Below are 15,571 nucleotides of genomic sequence, written 5' to 3'. Positions count from 1 at the left end.
GTATGTATAGTACCAGAACAGATGCATATTTTATCATGATATCTCTCTCTGGTTCTGATATCTCAAAAAAAAAAACTTTTTCTTACTAAAACTTTATTGTCGATGTATTGTTTCTATGGCAGCTATATGATATAGTGGTCCGATCAAAAAAAAAAAAACAAACTTGATCTGCCTATGGTATCCAGAAACCTACATACCGAGGTTGAAGTCTCTAGCTCTAATGGTTTCTGATACGACGCGTTCAAACAGACGGACAAACAGACGGACAAACAGACGGACAGACATACAGACAGACATGGCTCAATCGACTCGGCTGTTGTCGGTCTGCCACGCCCCCTTCTGCCTGTTAAATACATTCTGCCATGTGTTATAATACCCGTTTTGCCCATTTTTAATGTGCTCAGGGTATAAAAAATCAGACAGAACCCCGAAAATCTAAATATTTACTGAGAGCCAAATCAAAAATCGTGCTATAACATAATCAAGTATTTTTCGCTTGGTTTAAGAAAATCAGGGAATGCCGTATGCCGATATTTTTCCAGTGTAAGTAGTTGTGAATATTTATGTGTATGATTAAATGTTATCTTTTAATAGTACTCACAGTCTTAAGCTCTACAATTGCCTTGATTGAGTTACTATTGTTAAGCAATTAACAATTGCTTTGTATTAAGTTTCTCGCCACTTGTTTATTTGCCTTGTCGTTTACTTTAATTGCTTTGCTTAAATCTAATCTTAAGTTAAGAGCAACTGCATTGTTTGAATTACATTTAAAATGTATTTGAATTTAGCATCATTATTCCTGTTCTCTGTCGACTCTTTTCCCACTCTCCCTCACCATTTTAGATAGTTATTCGAATAGCTTGTCCTACGTTAATATTTCTCACATCTAATAAAGTTTCGCATGCAATCAAAAGTTATTCCATCTTAAACAACTATCAACAGACACTGCCACGTCCATTACCTGCAACTGTCTTCATTGCGCCCTGTGTACATTTCTCTACTTGGTATCAGTCTAATGCGCTTAATCAAATGTTTATCTTTCAGCTAGCAGCTCTGCCCTTTCACTTTCTCCACTTTCCATCCACCCAGCATCAAATTTTCCAACGTTGACGCTCTTTTCCTTTTCCTGGTTTTTGTGATTTTTCTCATTTATTTTCGTGCGCATAGATTATGTAAATTTTACTACTTTCACTTCGACATTTTCATTATGTCGAAAGCGGGAGACATTGTCTTCCCCTCTTACCCCTCTTCCAATTGCAGTGAAGGAACCTTGAGCTAGTGAAAAATTGCGCTCTCCTTTTGAAAAAGTCAGAATTCGTATTTAAAATACTTGCACATAATTTATTTTCTCGCGAATACAAATCATTTCATTTTCGTGCAAGTCACGACGGCCCAAAAGTGTAGCATATCTTACGGCGCCATGCCATTAAAGGCAACCCAGAACCAGATCCCAGAACACAGTCATCCTGCCCATCTATCCGCCCGTCCTCCTGTCTGCCTGCCAGCGAGTCATGGAGCCTCTGATGATGGTTATATTACATTAACTGCAGCCAACAACAAAATAGTTCCGTGTGCCAAAAGTAAAATGAAAATAAAATGTAGCCTAAAAAAATAAGGAACGGTGTGTGTAAGTGTGTGTGTGTGTGCGTAAAGGGAAACTAGGAGAGAGCACAATGAATATGTAACTAGGAGGAAGTCAAGGGTGCTCGACTGCGAAATGCGCTGCGTTTAATGTCGATCGTAATTCGGGAGGAAAACAACAATGTAAACTCCCAAATGAGGCTATATAATTCTAATAAGCTTAGAGCACTTTACCATTTAGTGTTGAAAAGTGGCATTAAGTGATGAATTTATGCATAGTAAAAATATGAAAACTGAATATTTAAAATAACATTTTTATGAGCAACGAATTAAGACAAACTGACTATTTAAATTAATATTTCTGTGAGCTACAGAAATATTCGCATATTATGATTCTAGAGAGAATCTATAGATTATCAAATAGAGTCACAAAGCCAGAACAATGACTGTGTAAAATAAAATTTCTATGAGCAATAAATAAAATAGTATTTATAAATTATTTTAAAAAAGAATTCAACTGACTCCAAAACAGCTCAACTTTTGATAAGTGATAAAAAAGAGAAAAAGCGGAGATTTAAAAAAGAATTTTTATAAGCAACAATTTCTGGAATAATTTTATCATATTTATGAGAGTATGCCGAGATTAACAAATTGAAGCTCAGTGCCAATATGCTCAGTTTTTGAAGCATTCACCGTGCAGTTGCTAGAGAACCAGAAACCAAGTCAAGTGTGGAGTAACATGTGGCAAACAGTATGTGACGCCCATTACTGCGTTGTTATGTGGGCGTCTCTCTCTTTGGTTGTGTGTGAGTGTGTTTGTGTGAGTGGTGTTGCTCTCAGTGTTGTGGTCGGGGTGTTTAGGTGTTCTATCTTAGGTGTGGAACTGTCTTTTCACTCATTAGTCTAGCGCTAAAGTTATATTTATTTTAATGCAGCCGACTTGGCGTATGCGTAATTAAATTTCACGTTCTGACACAAATGAAACCAGGTTGTCTGAGAGTTGCACAGTGTAAACACTCTGTGATGCGGGTGCCACATGTACATATGTATGTATGTACATATGTAATATGCCAGAGTCAAAGCATTTGTATTAGTTGAGCAGTAATTGAAATTGTGAAAAGTTAACCGTTTGGAAAATTCCCGCATCCTTTTTCTCGTTCTGAAACAATTTGCAGTTAAAAGTTGTAGCCAAAAGCCCTTTAACAACAAACCCTCTTTTCAACGTGTCTGAGTGACAGTTTTTCAGGTCAAAGTTCAAACATGCATGCATGGAATTTGTGCCCAGCTCACATTCTGTTGACATAGGAGCCTCCTTCAGGAGCCGCTAGCTGAATCAATCTCAAAGCTGCAGTACCCTTAACTGTTATCTTATCAGGCACACAATCACAATTGTTCCCTGTTTGTTGCTTTCGTTGTTGCTGTGTAAATATCAACAACTGTCTGCCTGTCTGTCTGTCTGTCTGTCTTTCTCTCTCTGTCTGCCTGTCGGCCCCGTCTATCTTCCCTGTCTGGCTATCTGTCTCCTCGTGACAGACGTCGGGTTTTCCACTCCACGGTCAGCGGATCGACACTAATTGCTCGACCTTTTTTGTAGAGTCTGTTGTTGTAGCTGTCGCTTACGCTGTGTTGACCTTTGAACGCGAGTCGACTTTGCATGCGTTCACGCAAACCGCCGACTTTGACCCGTCAACAACATTGACATGGATAACCACTTAGAGTCAAGTACAAACAGGCAAAAGCCCCAGCAACTCAAAAGTCCACAATCCAAACAACATTAGAATTGAATTGAGTATAAAACTTTCCAAGGTCAAAGGCCATTTGTTAGCTTTTGATAACAATGATCATTTCGAAAATAACAAATTGTATTGTTAAAAGAAATTCCCAACAAACTTATTTTACTAGAAATTTATGGTTTAGTTTTGAGTCAAATTGACAATTTGTTATTTTTAACAATCAAGGAAATATTTAAATATTTTTTGCATTAAACAATAACTTTTACTGTCACACTTTAAGCTTAAAAAGATACATATGTATATATATAGTATAAATATTTTGAGCTCGTGTTGTGCTGTTTAAAGTTGCGTTTTTAAAGATTTCGTTTATTGGCTGTGATTTAATCTAATTTATAGGCACACATATTTAAATAACAGAGTCATAAATGATTTATTCTCTTTGTTAACTCTCCTGAATTGTCAATTTGAATTGTTGCAATTTAAAACAAATACTTCTTCATTTGCAGTTAGGAATCAACTTGTTTAACATGCTTTAATTCATTTTATAGATATGAAATGCATCAAATCATATGACAAAACAAACACAATCATTTGTCACCCAGCCCCCTCACCGCACCATTGGGGAAGAGGTATGGGGCGGGGCGGGGTTGGTGAGACATCGACAGGCAACGCAATCAACATTTTGTCAGGCATTGTGTTAACATTCATTTGTTGCCCCGCGGCTTGCATCATTTGCATATTTATTCTTAACCAAAATCTAATAAAAACATTGCAGCAAAAGCGAATGCATAAATCAAGAGGAAACCAGGGAAAACCAGGAGGCACCTAAAATAGGAAACAAAAGGGAACATCGAATGCCAAAAGCCAAGCGCAATGTGAAATCCCACAAGTGCATAAATTTTAAGCATTTACCCAGGGTTATGATGCTTTCACAACCTGCAGCTTGCAACCTGCACATTCCCACATTCCCACAGACACACACACATTCACACTCTTTGGACACACCCCTACACAAACACTCGCACACTCACACATACACTCGCACACCTGGTGAGCCCGCAAGCTGACATTGTGCACATATACAAATTTCTGCAGAAGAACAAGAGAAGCAACTTAAATGTGCAACGCGGCAATGAAAACCGCTCCAAGATGCCACATGCGTGTTAGTGTGTGTGTGTGTGTGTGTGTGTGTGTTTTGTTTGTTGCACCTGCTGAGATTTTTGGACATGCGGCGCATACCTCAACGCCAACTTATGGCCACATTTTTTGCCCGTTTTTATGCAACTTTTGGCTTTGCTTTACCCCTTTAACCCACCTGTCTCTCCATGGGGGCACTGAGATTTCTGGGGGGGCATAAAAAACTCAAAAAGTGCTGCTAAACTTACGCTTGAGCAAATAAAAATGTGCCATGGCAGCCTCAACAGTTATTTCTTTTGCCAAAGGAGCAAGCATGTGGGTGGAGAGTGAGGGAGAAGGGGAGACAGCGGGAAATGAACTCTTTGCCATTAGACTGTGCAGGATGTCAACTGGAGTGGCAATAAGTGCCATGCATATTGTCTCAACCAGGTGACGCCACACAACCTGCAACTTGGCCTAGAAACTTGGCTTATTGGCAACGCCTCTTACCTTTCCTTTTCCCACTCTCTCTCTCTCTCTCTCCTTGCGATAAGCAATAACACTTAAAAATGTTTAAGTCTTGGCATACAACTTTGCTTAATCTTGTGAAACTTGTTAGGCTTTAGTTTTGAAGACGAAACAAACAAACCCGAAATTTAGTTAAATTAATGGATTATTCATTCACATATACTTTAATCAAATACAGAAAAAATGTCATATTAATAACAATGCTATATAATAATTTATTAAATAAAACGTCTTAAATAAATATTCAGCAATTTATTTAACATATTATCCAATATTTAATTTATAATATTATATACTAAATAGAATGAGATGGGTAAGTCCAAATAAAACATATTTCTTATTAATTTTATTTTTTTAGCTTGTAATTTTAATATCAAGCACATTTCTGAGCTATCGAGATGTTAAATATTTTTGATTTACATAATTATGTATTATATGTTTCATTGTAGCCAAATGAAATTATGTTAATTCTCCCTTCTGCTATAGAAAATATTTTACATCAGATATTCTAGTAAATTAAAAGAAACTGTAGCTCCAAAAGCTTTTCGGTAAACCAATTTTACACTTGAGCAAGTTTTCTCCATTTTCTACAATATTCAGAAGCCTCCGTCACACAGCTTTTTCCATCAGCAATATATGACCAATTCACAGGATTTCCTCCCTTTTTTTCCAGTGTAGGAGTACGTGTGTTTTCCCTTCTCAACTCTTCCGGCAATTTACGCGCTAGTAACGATTGCATTGCAATTGCTTGACCCACATGTCATAAACAATAAAATATATTAAAATATATATGGCCGCATATGGGGAAAGGACCCATTTAAAACAGGACAACAAGCGAACACAATGGTCACAATGCACCACAAGGGGGCGCTGCCTGAAAATTTAAACAAATTTTTACACATTTCCTGTTGCCCATTGTGATTATTGTTCTTGTTGTTTCAGTTGTTGATGCTGCTGTGGCTGTGGCTGTTGTTTTTGTTGTTGTTGTTCATACCGCTGTTGCTGTATTTCGTTGCGTTGTTCTGCACTTGCAGCTTGACACAGTTCTCTACCACACCCATTTATTTGCAATGCCATCGAGAGTGCAAAAAAAAACAAAAACATTTCAAGAATGTTGTAGTTGAGTTGGACCATGAGATGCGTTTGAAACTGAGCTCAAATGGGATTTAATTCAAATTATTGAAAATATTCGAATGACGCCTCATAAATAAATTTAAAGTGCTGAAAGTCAGTTCAAGTTCTTTTCAAATTTTAAAATTAAAAAAAAATTGAAAATAAAAATAGTGCACAAAATATATAATTCTCAGTTATTAATTAAAAATAGTGTGTACTACCGATGAATATATGTTATATTATATAAATTTAAGATTTAAAAATACTTTTTAAAATCAAAGTTTTTCTCTTCGTGTTAATTTATTCAGTTGCATAACTGTATGTTACCCTTGATATAATACATATGTGTTCTAAGTACAGGGTATCAAAATGCCCATTCTGGAGGCTTCAACTTGCTTATGTCTCTGCTAATGGCCAGTACATGCTGCAGCTCATGAAGTTTGCATGTAATTTTGAACAGAAAGATGAAGAAGGAGAAGTTGAGAAGAGGCGTGGCACTTCATGTATTCATTATGCGACCAAATTCAACTTCTCTAGCTACTCGTACTCGACTCGTACTGTTGCTGTGACGACCTTGTGGCAAGAGACCTTGAACCTATCTAGAGTCCGTTGCTAATTCAAACAGCGTTCATGACAACGCCCCTTCGTTGTCTTGCAATTTTCGGGGACAATTTCTGTGGCTAATTAGCAATGGGCATTGGGCCAATGTCGGTTCTGGGAATTGCCAAATGGGCATGACAAATGGAAATGAGGGGTTTTAAATTAATTTCATTGGCCGTTGCCAAGTGATCTAATTAAAGAGAAAACTTGTAGACAACGTTTTGTGTGCTGCATTTTATTGGGTTTTAATTTCCGTTATTGCCGCCTTGAAGGTGCCACACACACATTTCAATTCTTGTGCATCCGAAAGGCGTGTGTGAAAATTGAAATGTCACCCATATCCTCTTGTTCCTCTCGCTCCTTTTCTCTCCGTCTCTTTCTGAATCCAATCCCATGCAGCATGCCATGTCGTGGTTCACTTTTGCTGCTTGTCTGCCGTTGACAGTCATTGACAGCGACGAGGACGAGAACGAGAACGAAGCCGAAGACGAAGGCGAGGACAATTTTAAAGGGGGAAGGGCATTGGTGTGGCAACCTCTGTTAGCCACATTGCATGCAGGCAATGTTGCATGCCGAGCTGCACTTATTGCTGACTCAACGCTATAGAAGTTCCTATTTGCCAGGCGACTTGGCTTCCCTCGACTTTTCCCTGCTTCGACACATTCGCCCGGCACGGCAACTCGAGCAACTTAATTTGTGCCCTACATCGGTCAGACAAAAAGATTCTACACTTTTTTTTAATAGTTGTTGTCAACTGTAAAAAAATTGTTAGTCCAGTATTTTTGGAACTTTTTCAAAGCACATTTTAATGGAGATGCACTTAAAAATCAGTTATTTTTTGATATTTAACTATCTAATTTTAATGAAGAATCAAATTAGAAAATCTATTTAATTACCCCAACCGACCGTCAGAAAAATAAATGAGTTAAAATAGTTCAAAAACGCTTCAGATAATATCGAGTTGTCGATTTTTAAATGCACTAATTTGTAGACGAATTTAAAGCGTGTTTCCAATTCGTTTTGACCCCATATACGAGTCAAATTTTTTATACATTATTTTTATAGCCAACTACAAGCTGTCGCCCATACCAAGAACTTCCCCATTTTACCCGCAACATCTTTAGCTGCTTTTTAGCACAAATCCTTTTTTGTACTTTAAAACGTTTTCGACAGGATTTAGTTGCATGACTTTTTGCTTTTAGCATTTTGCTTGCTAACATTTTTAGTGGTGCTGGTCAGTCCAACAGCTCCCCCTGAGACCCCCTAGAAGTCCCCTTTTCGACCGTTGCCATTGGACTGCTGACTGCGCTGAGGCTGGTTTGCTGCTCTGATCCTGTTTCAGTTCCAGACACGTAGCTCCATGGCCAAACGTGCGCGGCATTTGCAAATACAAATACTTTACCGCATTTTGTAGTTACCACCCACTTACTTAACTACCCCCAACCCCAACATCCTCTGCCGTTTTGTTGCAGTCCCAATAAATTGTGCTCTCGGTTTTATTTGTTGACCACTTTTGCGATCGAATCTTAAATGCAATATATTTTGCACTTACGATTTGTTTTGGCCATTCTGTGGGCCAGTTAAAATCAGCTCTTTGTGCCAGTTGAAACTCAGTTATTATGCGAGCCATAATTGTTGCACTCTGTTGACACTTTCAAGCTAGAGCCAAGTAAAACATTTAAAGTCCAATTGCGACTAGGGAAAATGCTCTGCAGATACAGCTAACTGCCAACTGCCAACAACCAAATAGCAACTGCCGCCATTTGCTTCTCACAATGTTTGCGGTAAAACTTTTTGCCCAGCTTTGTTAATTCGGTCAATATTTGCGGACGCACGAAATAAAAATGAAAACTCAGCGTAAAACTTTTCGCAGCGCTGTCGCAATGGCGAAGTTAAAGCAAAATAATGAAAAAATCTATTTAACCCCTTAATGGTTGTTGGCCCAAACTTATTCCACACTTTTTTACTCTCTCTCTCTCTCTCTCTCTCTCTCTCTATGTATTTCTTTCTGCACTATGTGGTTTGTAGTTTGTTTTGCTTTTGCGACTGGGAGCAGGAAGCAGGAAACTTAAGGACTGTTTGCAAAGACCGCCCACTACAGCAGTGAAATTTATTTGCGATATATAATATATTTATATATATTTATATATATATATAAGTATGTACAGTGTGTACACACCATGTGTCCACACAAGCAACAGTTGTGACAGCTGTCACATGCTGCATATGCACACTTTTGCTGAGGTGTTTCATAAAGTTTAGAGTTTTTGCAGAAAAATTATATTTCAAAATTTAGATAAAGCAAAACTTATAATAAATTGTAGAGAAAGAACTAATAATACTTTTTAAATTATTCACATTTAAAATAAACTCGATCCCAAAAATTCAACGAACTATTTGATATATAAAAAAAATGTATAAAATACCACTTTTAAACTAAAGTTAGCTAGTTGTATTTTCATTTAAATATCTAAGAGCAAGTTAAACATCTCAAAACAAATAATTTCTTACATTAATATATATATATATTTTTTTAATTTTTATAAACACTATTTAACTGAGAGACCGTTTGAAGTGTTTTGCTCTTAGCGCTAATTACAAGTCGAGCTATTTGCACAACTTACCTGTTAAGTATTAAGTTTGGGAGCCACGCTCCAGTTCTTCAGCTCAGTTCGGCTCAGCTTGGTTCAGTTCAGTTTTTGGCTTAACTCTGGCAAGACTGTAAGCAAACAGAAAAAGTTTTTTTTTCTCAGCGTTAGTTAAATTTGTTTGCAAATTATTTGCTTTGCTATTTGTTGCTTTTGTTGTTTAGCTGTTGCGTGCAAAGAGCCTCAAGTTAATTAGCCGAGTTAGGTTTCAGAGTTAGTTGAGGAAATTCGTAGCTTAACTTTAATTCTATCGGCCAACTAAGTAGATCTAGTTAAGTCAAAATTGTGAGATTTTAAAATACCTCACATCAATTAAAAGTTCTGACAGTGAATGTTCCTAGTTTGCTCATTATTTCTAGTAAATTGGCAATAAAAGTAAATTAATAAATTAATTGTGCAAGACAAATTGTTTTGTTTTATTGAAAAATTAAAATTATTTGTCATAGGTATCTTATAATTTTAAGCCAGATGCTTATCTCATCCGCTAAATATTAAAAAAAAAGTTTTGACACTTTTTCTTAGTTGACATTTTTCGTCTTTCAGTTACAAATTTAAGGTGGCGACCACAACAGCTACGACAACAACAACAGCTTATCATAAATAATAAAATCTAATACTCAATCTGCAAACAGATTTTGCGTTTCTAATAAATTTCACTTTGCGAGTAACCAGAAAACACCAAAAAGGCAAGAAAAAATAAATAAACATGCAACAAAAAAGTAGATTGCCAATGAAGGCCGTGCAGGCAAAAAAGGCAAAAGCTTTTGCCAGACAAGAAAATATAAAAATTTATATTTATGTCATGGCAATATACAACATAGAATATATATGTATCTGTGTAACTGTGGGCTGCCAGGCAATTGTTGTTGGTATTGGTCTATTGGAAATTGTGTTTATACAAAACTATACAAAAAATGAAGAAGAGTGAAGAAAACGCAAACAACGAAACAACGACAACAAATTATGGTTTATTTTATAAGCGATTTTTTACCCTTTACTTAGTTAATGTATATACTGGGTATAATGGTGGCTGCGCAGACAATTAAACTGAAAATAATTTGCAGGCTTATGAAAAATATAGATAACATTCCTTCTGAAATTCAAACTATAAAAGATACATAAGAAACAATTTGCTTTGTTCCAAAATGGATTTAAACATAAATGCAATAGTTGTAGTAATTGTGAGTATCTTCAAGTCAGTCAAATTAATCTCAACTGGAAAATTCATATATTCTTGTGACTTTCATCTTTTTCCTTGCTCGGTATCTGTTGTCAAGGTCGAGTCTCTGGTTTATGTGGTGTGAAAATGTGGTTAGAAGTCAATAATAAAAACGTTGACGTTGAAGCATCTGCTGAAAGATGATGGGAGACTGTCTATGTCAAAATTAAAGGCTGAATGCGAAATGTTAGCCTTAAGGCTAGCTCTTTCTCTCTCTCTCTCTCTCTCTCTCTCTCTCTCTCTCTCTCTCTCTCTATGTATGTTTCTCCTCTATCTGTTGGCGCAGAACAATGCGAAAACAAAACTTTCATTGCATAACAATAGGCGCAATGGCGTGCCACAAGCAGCATTTAAATATAAATACCTGCAGCTCGAGCAGAAAAACCACCAGAAAGCCGCCGCTGGCCAAAAAAGTGAAAAGTTTCTGCGTTTTACAGGCAATTTTCCCATCTCTTCTTACATTTTGTAGCCTCTCTCTCTCTCTCTCTCTCTCTCTATCTTCCTCTCGTTCTGTCTCTCATACTCTACTCATTTATCTGTGTCCTGCTCATTGGAACTGCTGTTGAATGTGGCTAGTGGTCGTTGGCACGTAAAAGAAAAAGTGCAGGTGGCTTTTGCTGGATTCGCGTGGCTAGCAGAATAAATAAACTTCAACTTTTTGCTGGCCATAACAAACACAGCAGCACCAACAACAACAAATATATAGGGAAAAAATCTAAAAATGTAACAATAACAAAGGAGAAAGAGAAATGGGCACAAAAATTGAAAAAAAGAAAGCGTAGAAAAAGTTTTATTTATTATTTTGGTTACAGCCAGAGCGTGAAAAATTTGTTAAGCTTTAAAATGTTGTTTTTTTCCCTTCTCTCTCAATTTTTTGTTTTGTTTTTTTTTTTTCTTCGTTTGCCGGTGTTAAGGTGGCAAATAATTGCGAACAAATATAAACAAGCTGTATCAACAGGGGGGAAGACAGATAAAGCAGATGCCAAGAAATTAGGTTGAGAGTTAGCTGAACAGAGCGGCATGAAGCTGATAATGCGAAGAGCTGAGAAATTTGGGTCAGCTGAGAATAATAGCCAATGGAATATAATATTTGGATAGACGTTTTCCACATACTAGTAGATTTGAATTACTTTGAAAACTTTCTGTGAAACTTAAATATTGATTGAGGTTTAATTTCTGGCTTAAAGCACTTCTTTGAAATAACTAAATAAGCCTTTTAATTGTTTAGACTTTGTCATTTATTTGTCAGCTAAAACTTGAGCTTATCGACTTTCAAATTAAATATTGATTCTGGGAAAAACAAATTAATCATCAGTTATAAATAAATTTCAATATATTTACATTTTTTATCAAATCAGAGTATAATTAAATTGAGTTTCTTTTTCCTTTAAATCTTTGCAGTTCTGTAGAGTTATGTGCTCATTAATTACTATATATTTTTCGCCTTCTACTTTTCATCTCATTTTCTGCGCTCTTCCCAAAAAAGTGTATCACCAGTTTCTCTATATACCTGCACCTGTTTTCATTAGTTTACCTGTTTTGCCTTTGTCCCCCCCTTTTGCCGCAGTGGACGGCAATTGCTGCGCCACAAAATAATTGCCTACTTTTCAGGGGGCGCAGAAAACTTTATTTGAATGCAAGGATTTCCCCATGGGAGCAAATGTTGTTGCCAGAATTCGCTTCTTTTTGTAAAATTATACAAATTAATTCGGGAGCGACAATTGTGGAGCTTCAGACCTCCTGTTGAAGGCTCCTCGTTTTCCGATTCCCCTCGCCCCCTTTGCCGTGCGCCCATTTCGCGGGCATCGCATTAATTATGCTCAAGTGTCCGCTGGGAATGTGGCCAACACTTGTTATGTAATGACTTTTGTTGGGCTGGGTGGGGGAACGGGGGCGGGGAGGGGGGCGTGGCATGCTGTCATCAGCGTTGCGTTGTTGGACAAGTTTTTGATTTGATTCTGCAAACTGTTGGCAACCAATGGGGATTTGTATGCTGCAGTCTAAAGAGAAAGAGAGAAAGGTGAGAGCCATTCGCTAAATAAAACTTAGTGTTGGCAACTCTGGTAAAAATTTATCGGCCCGCCAGCTGCAAGGCAATATATCACAGATTTATGTCAGCATCATGAAAATAGCACACGCAGATACAGAAACAAATACATGTGCACTCAGATACAGGCAAAGAACAAACTATAAAAACACAGCGAAAGTAAATAAAGAAAACAAAAACAAAGCCAAAGCGAAAACAGAAATAAAAACAATAACAATAACAAAAGCAAAACCGAGCGAAAAGCGGAAACGACAATGTTAAAGCTCGAAAACCAGAGAAAGCACTAAAAACAATAAAAATATAAATTCGTGAGTTTTGTTAAGAATATGTGTATGTGTGTGTGTCTGTGAGTTTGTGTATTATTGTGTGGTTGTGCAGAGCCCTTGGCAATTGGTAAACAAATTGTAAGCCTTATCAGACATTGTACTTTCGCGTTATATTGATATATTGAATGAAAAAGAAAATAAATATTTTGGGGGGAACTTTAGCTCAAAAGCCAAGGTTTATTTAAGAAAGTTGACATTACAATTTGCTTGGATTATAGTTTTACATAAAGATAAGCGAAGAAGTAAAAAAAATTAATGAGTTCTGCTAGCAAGTTTTAAGAATATATAGTACTAAGTACAAGCTTGAAGATTAATCATATATACTTGAATATGTGTAATGAAAATATGTGAGTTAAATTAATTTTTTTCAAATAATTCAAGTTAAAATCTTAATAGTTTCATTAAAGAAATCATAAATAAAATAAAGCTCTTATATGCAGTTACTGTCAAGCCTTACTCCTTGTAAATTAACCCCTTCTCTTCGCTCTTTGCTTACCCCTGTCGATGCTTTAACCCCATCCACGTGCTCTTTAGGTTTTGTAGAGCATTAATTTACGCAAATGACAAAAGCATGTTGCAAATGGAAAGGCTGTCCGTCAAAATGTACTTAAGTGAGTTAAATGCATTTACAAATGTTTTTGTTTCCTCTTATTTTTGTTGTTGTTGCTCTTTTGGTCATCCACCTGACACGGAGATTAATAATGATCCTGCGTAATTACTGAATAAGCGGAAAGGAAGAATTAAAGAAGTAGGGAAACAGAAACTGTTTGCAGTTTAAACGCCTGCACTTGACACTTGAAGCACAACAATAAATTTAAAGTCAGTCTGCAGTGAAAGCCAAACAAACAGACACGCACACATTTACAGATACACACACACAAGCACATTCTAAACAGAGTTTAGGGAAAACGAATGGAAACTATGCGCTCGTGATTTATGCTCAAAAAGTTATAGAGAACTGAAAAACCCTAAAAACCCCAAAGATGGCTATGCAAAACTTCAAAAACAACTGTCGAGGCGCAGTTACACTTGGATTCCGTGTTCGGGGATCGTGGGTCTGGGGTCGGGGGTCGGGGGTCAGGAATCGCAGGTTGCAGGCATTGCCAAAGCCGCAGCAACATTGCGGGCAATAAAAAATTGTCGCAGGGCCAGTGACAAAGATATAGCGATATATTCAGTTATACATAGAAGTACGTATACCATATAGAAAGCCACATGTGCTGTATACCAATTGAAAGTGCCGTAAATTGGGTCGGACAAGCACTACAGGCTGAGTTCTGAAATCAAAGACAGCCGCAGCGAAAAGAAACAACTAAAAGATTGAAGCAAATGTGATGAACGAAGAGATATCCCAAATATAAAAGATTTTTTTTTTCTTTTTTTTTAATAAAGCGGTATATACATTGAATTACAAATTTCCAAATTTATAACAATATAGATTACTTGTTTTATGTATTGCCAAAGTCTGATTTACTCAGACATATGATATTATAAAAGACTATAGGAAAAACACTACAATATATACTTGAATTTATTGATCATTTTCTGACATTAACTATTCTACTATCAGAAAATGGTTTTTTATATTCTGGAAAATAGATTCTTGAAATAATAAGTTTTGTGTGGATTGAAGCATAGACACACCTCTATTGCTTATTTGTTATGTCTTTTATATTAAAGATAAAAACATTTATTTTTAAACAAATATTTGGTTCAAGACTAATTTTTTGGATAGCTAAGATGATAAAGTCAACAACAATTTTTTACAGGGTGTCCGACCACAGCATCCAATTGCAAAGCCTTGGCCCACGCGGCATTTGTGGCGCAACAAATCTTTGAAGCGTGGCAGGCATCGAGTGGTTTTCTACAAATTGTGTTAGTGCGGCAAGGTGAACGAGCATGTTGCAAGTGTGGCAAATCGAAATCAGGCTGCATATCCATTTATCAATTTGCAACTGTAAAAAATTTCGCTAGACAAAAGAGAAATCACATAAAATTACATTTTATTGATATTATATAAAAGGAAAGTAAAGCCGCGCAAACAAAGCGCAAAGTGAGCTCAGACGATGATAAAAGTAAGTGCAAAAGAAAAGCCTCACTAAATTACTAAACACACACGTGTGAGGCTGCTGAGTTGCAGCATTTGAGACAGCCTTACTTTATGTTTTCCCTCTACCTTCTTTTTTTTAGCGCTTAACTTTGCGTTGAGACTGCAAAGTTTTGCTGGAATTACTTTCAATTCTAAACTTGGCCAAAGTCGTTGAAAAGTTGGCTACTGCAGCGAGCGAGCAACGTTGCCCAAAATAAATGTGCTGTGAAAGTCAATCAAGTGTTACAATTTGCAGCGAGTGCTGCATCGACTTTCTCACGGTCTTGGCCTTTTTTGGGTTACCTTTCAAAGTGGTTAGTGGCAAGTTTCTATGCAGCAGCATCTGCATGTGAAGCGGCAACATTGCAACTGACAAGTAACAAGCGGCAAGCCGAACCTGACCAAATTAATAGTCAAGTCGATTAAGCTTTTTGAGAAAGAGTCTTGGCTTCATTGTGCATAGCTAATTGAAGGTGAAAGAAACTTGGAGCTGTGGTTATAAATTCAGACTTTGTATATTAACATTTAAGTCATAGTTAAGGAACAAAATTGTTAAAAAAACGCCTTGAAA

The 15,571-nt window shown here is 36.7% G+C and overlaps 1 long non-coding RNA gene across 1 annotated transcript in view; it reads right to left on the bottom strand.

The window, feature by feature from the left end:
* The window catches only part of LOC117781667, a 48,819-nt gene extending 39,437 nt beyond the window's left edge, over positions 1-9,382 (bottom strand). The window contains exon 1 of the long non-coding RNA XR_004617195.1: positions 9,296-9,382. This is a non-coding gene — a long non-coding RNA (uncharacterized LOC117781667). The remainder of the gene's footprint in view (positions 1-9,295) is intronic.
* Between the last annotated feature and the right edge of the window lie 6,189 nt (positions 9,383-15,571).

Source organism: Drosophila innubila (assembly GCF_004354385.1).
Source record: "Drosophila innubila isolate TH190305 chromosome 2L unlocalized genomic scaffold, UK_Dinn_1.0 4_B_2L, whole genome shotgun sequence".
Classification (NCBI taxonomy): domain Eukaryota; kingdom Metazoa; phylum Arthropoda; class Insecta; order Diptera; family Drosophilidae; genus Drosophila; species Drosophila innubila.
The sequence above is the reverse complement of the archived record's forward strand: the minus strand, read 5'-3'. Positions and strand labels throughout refer to the sequence as shown.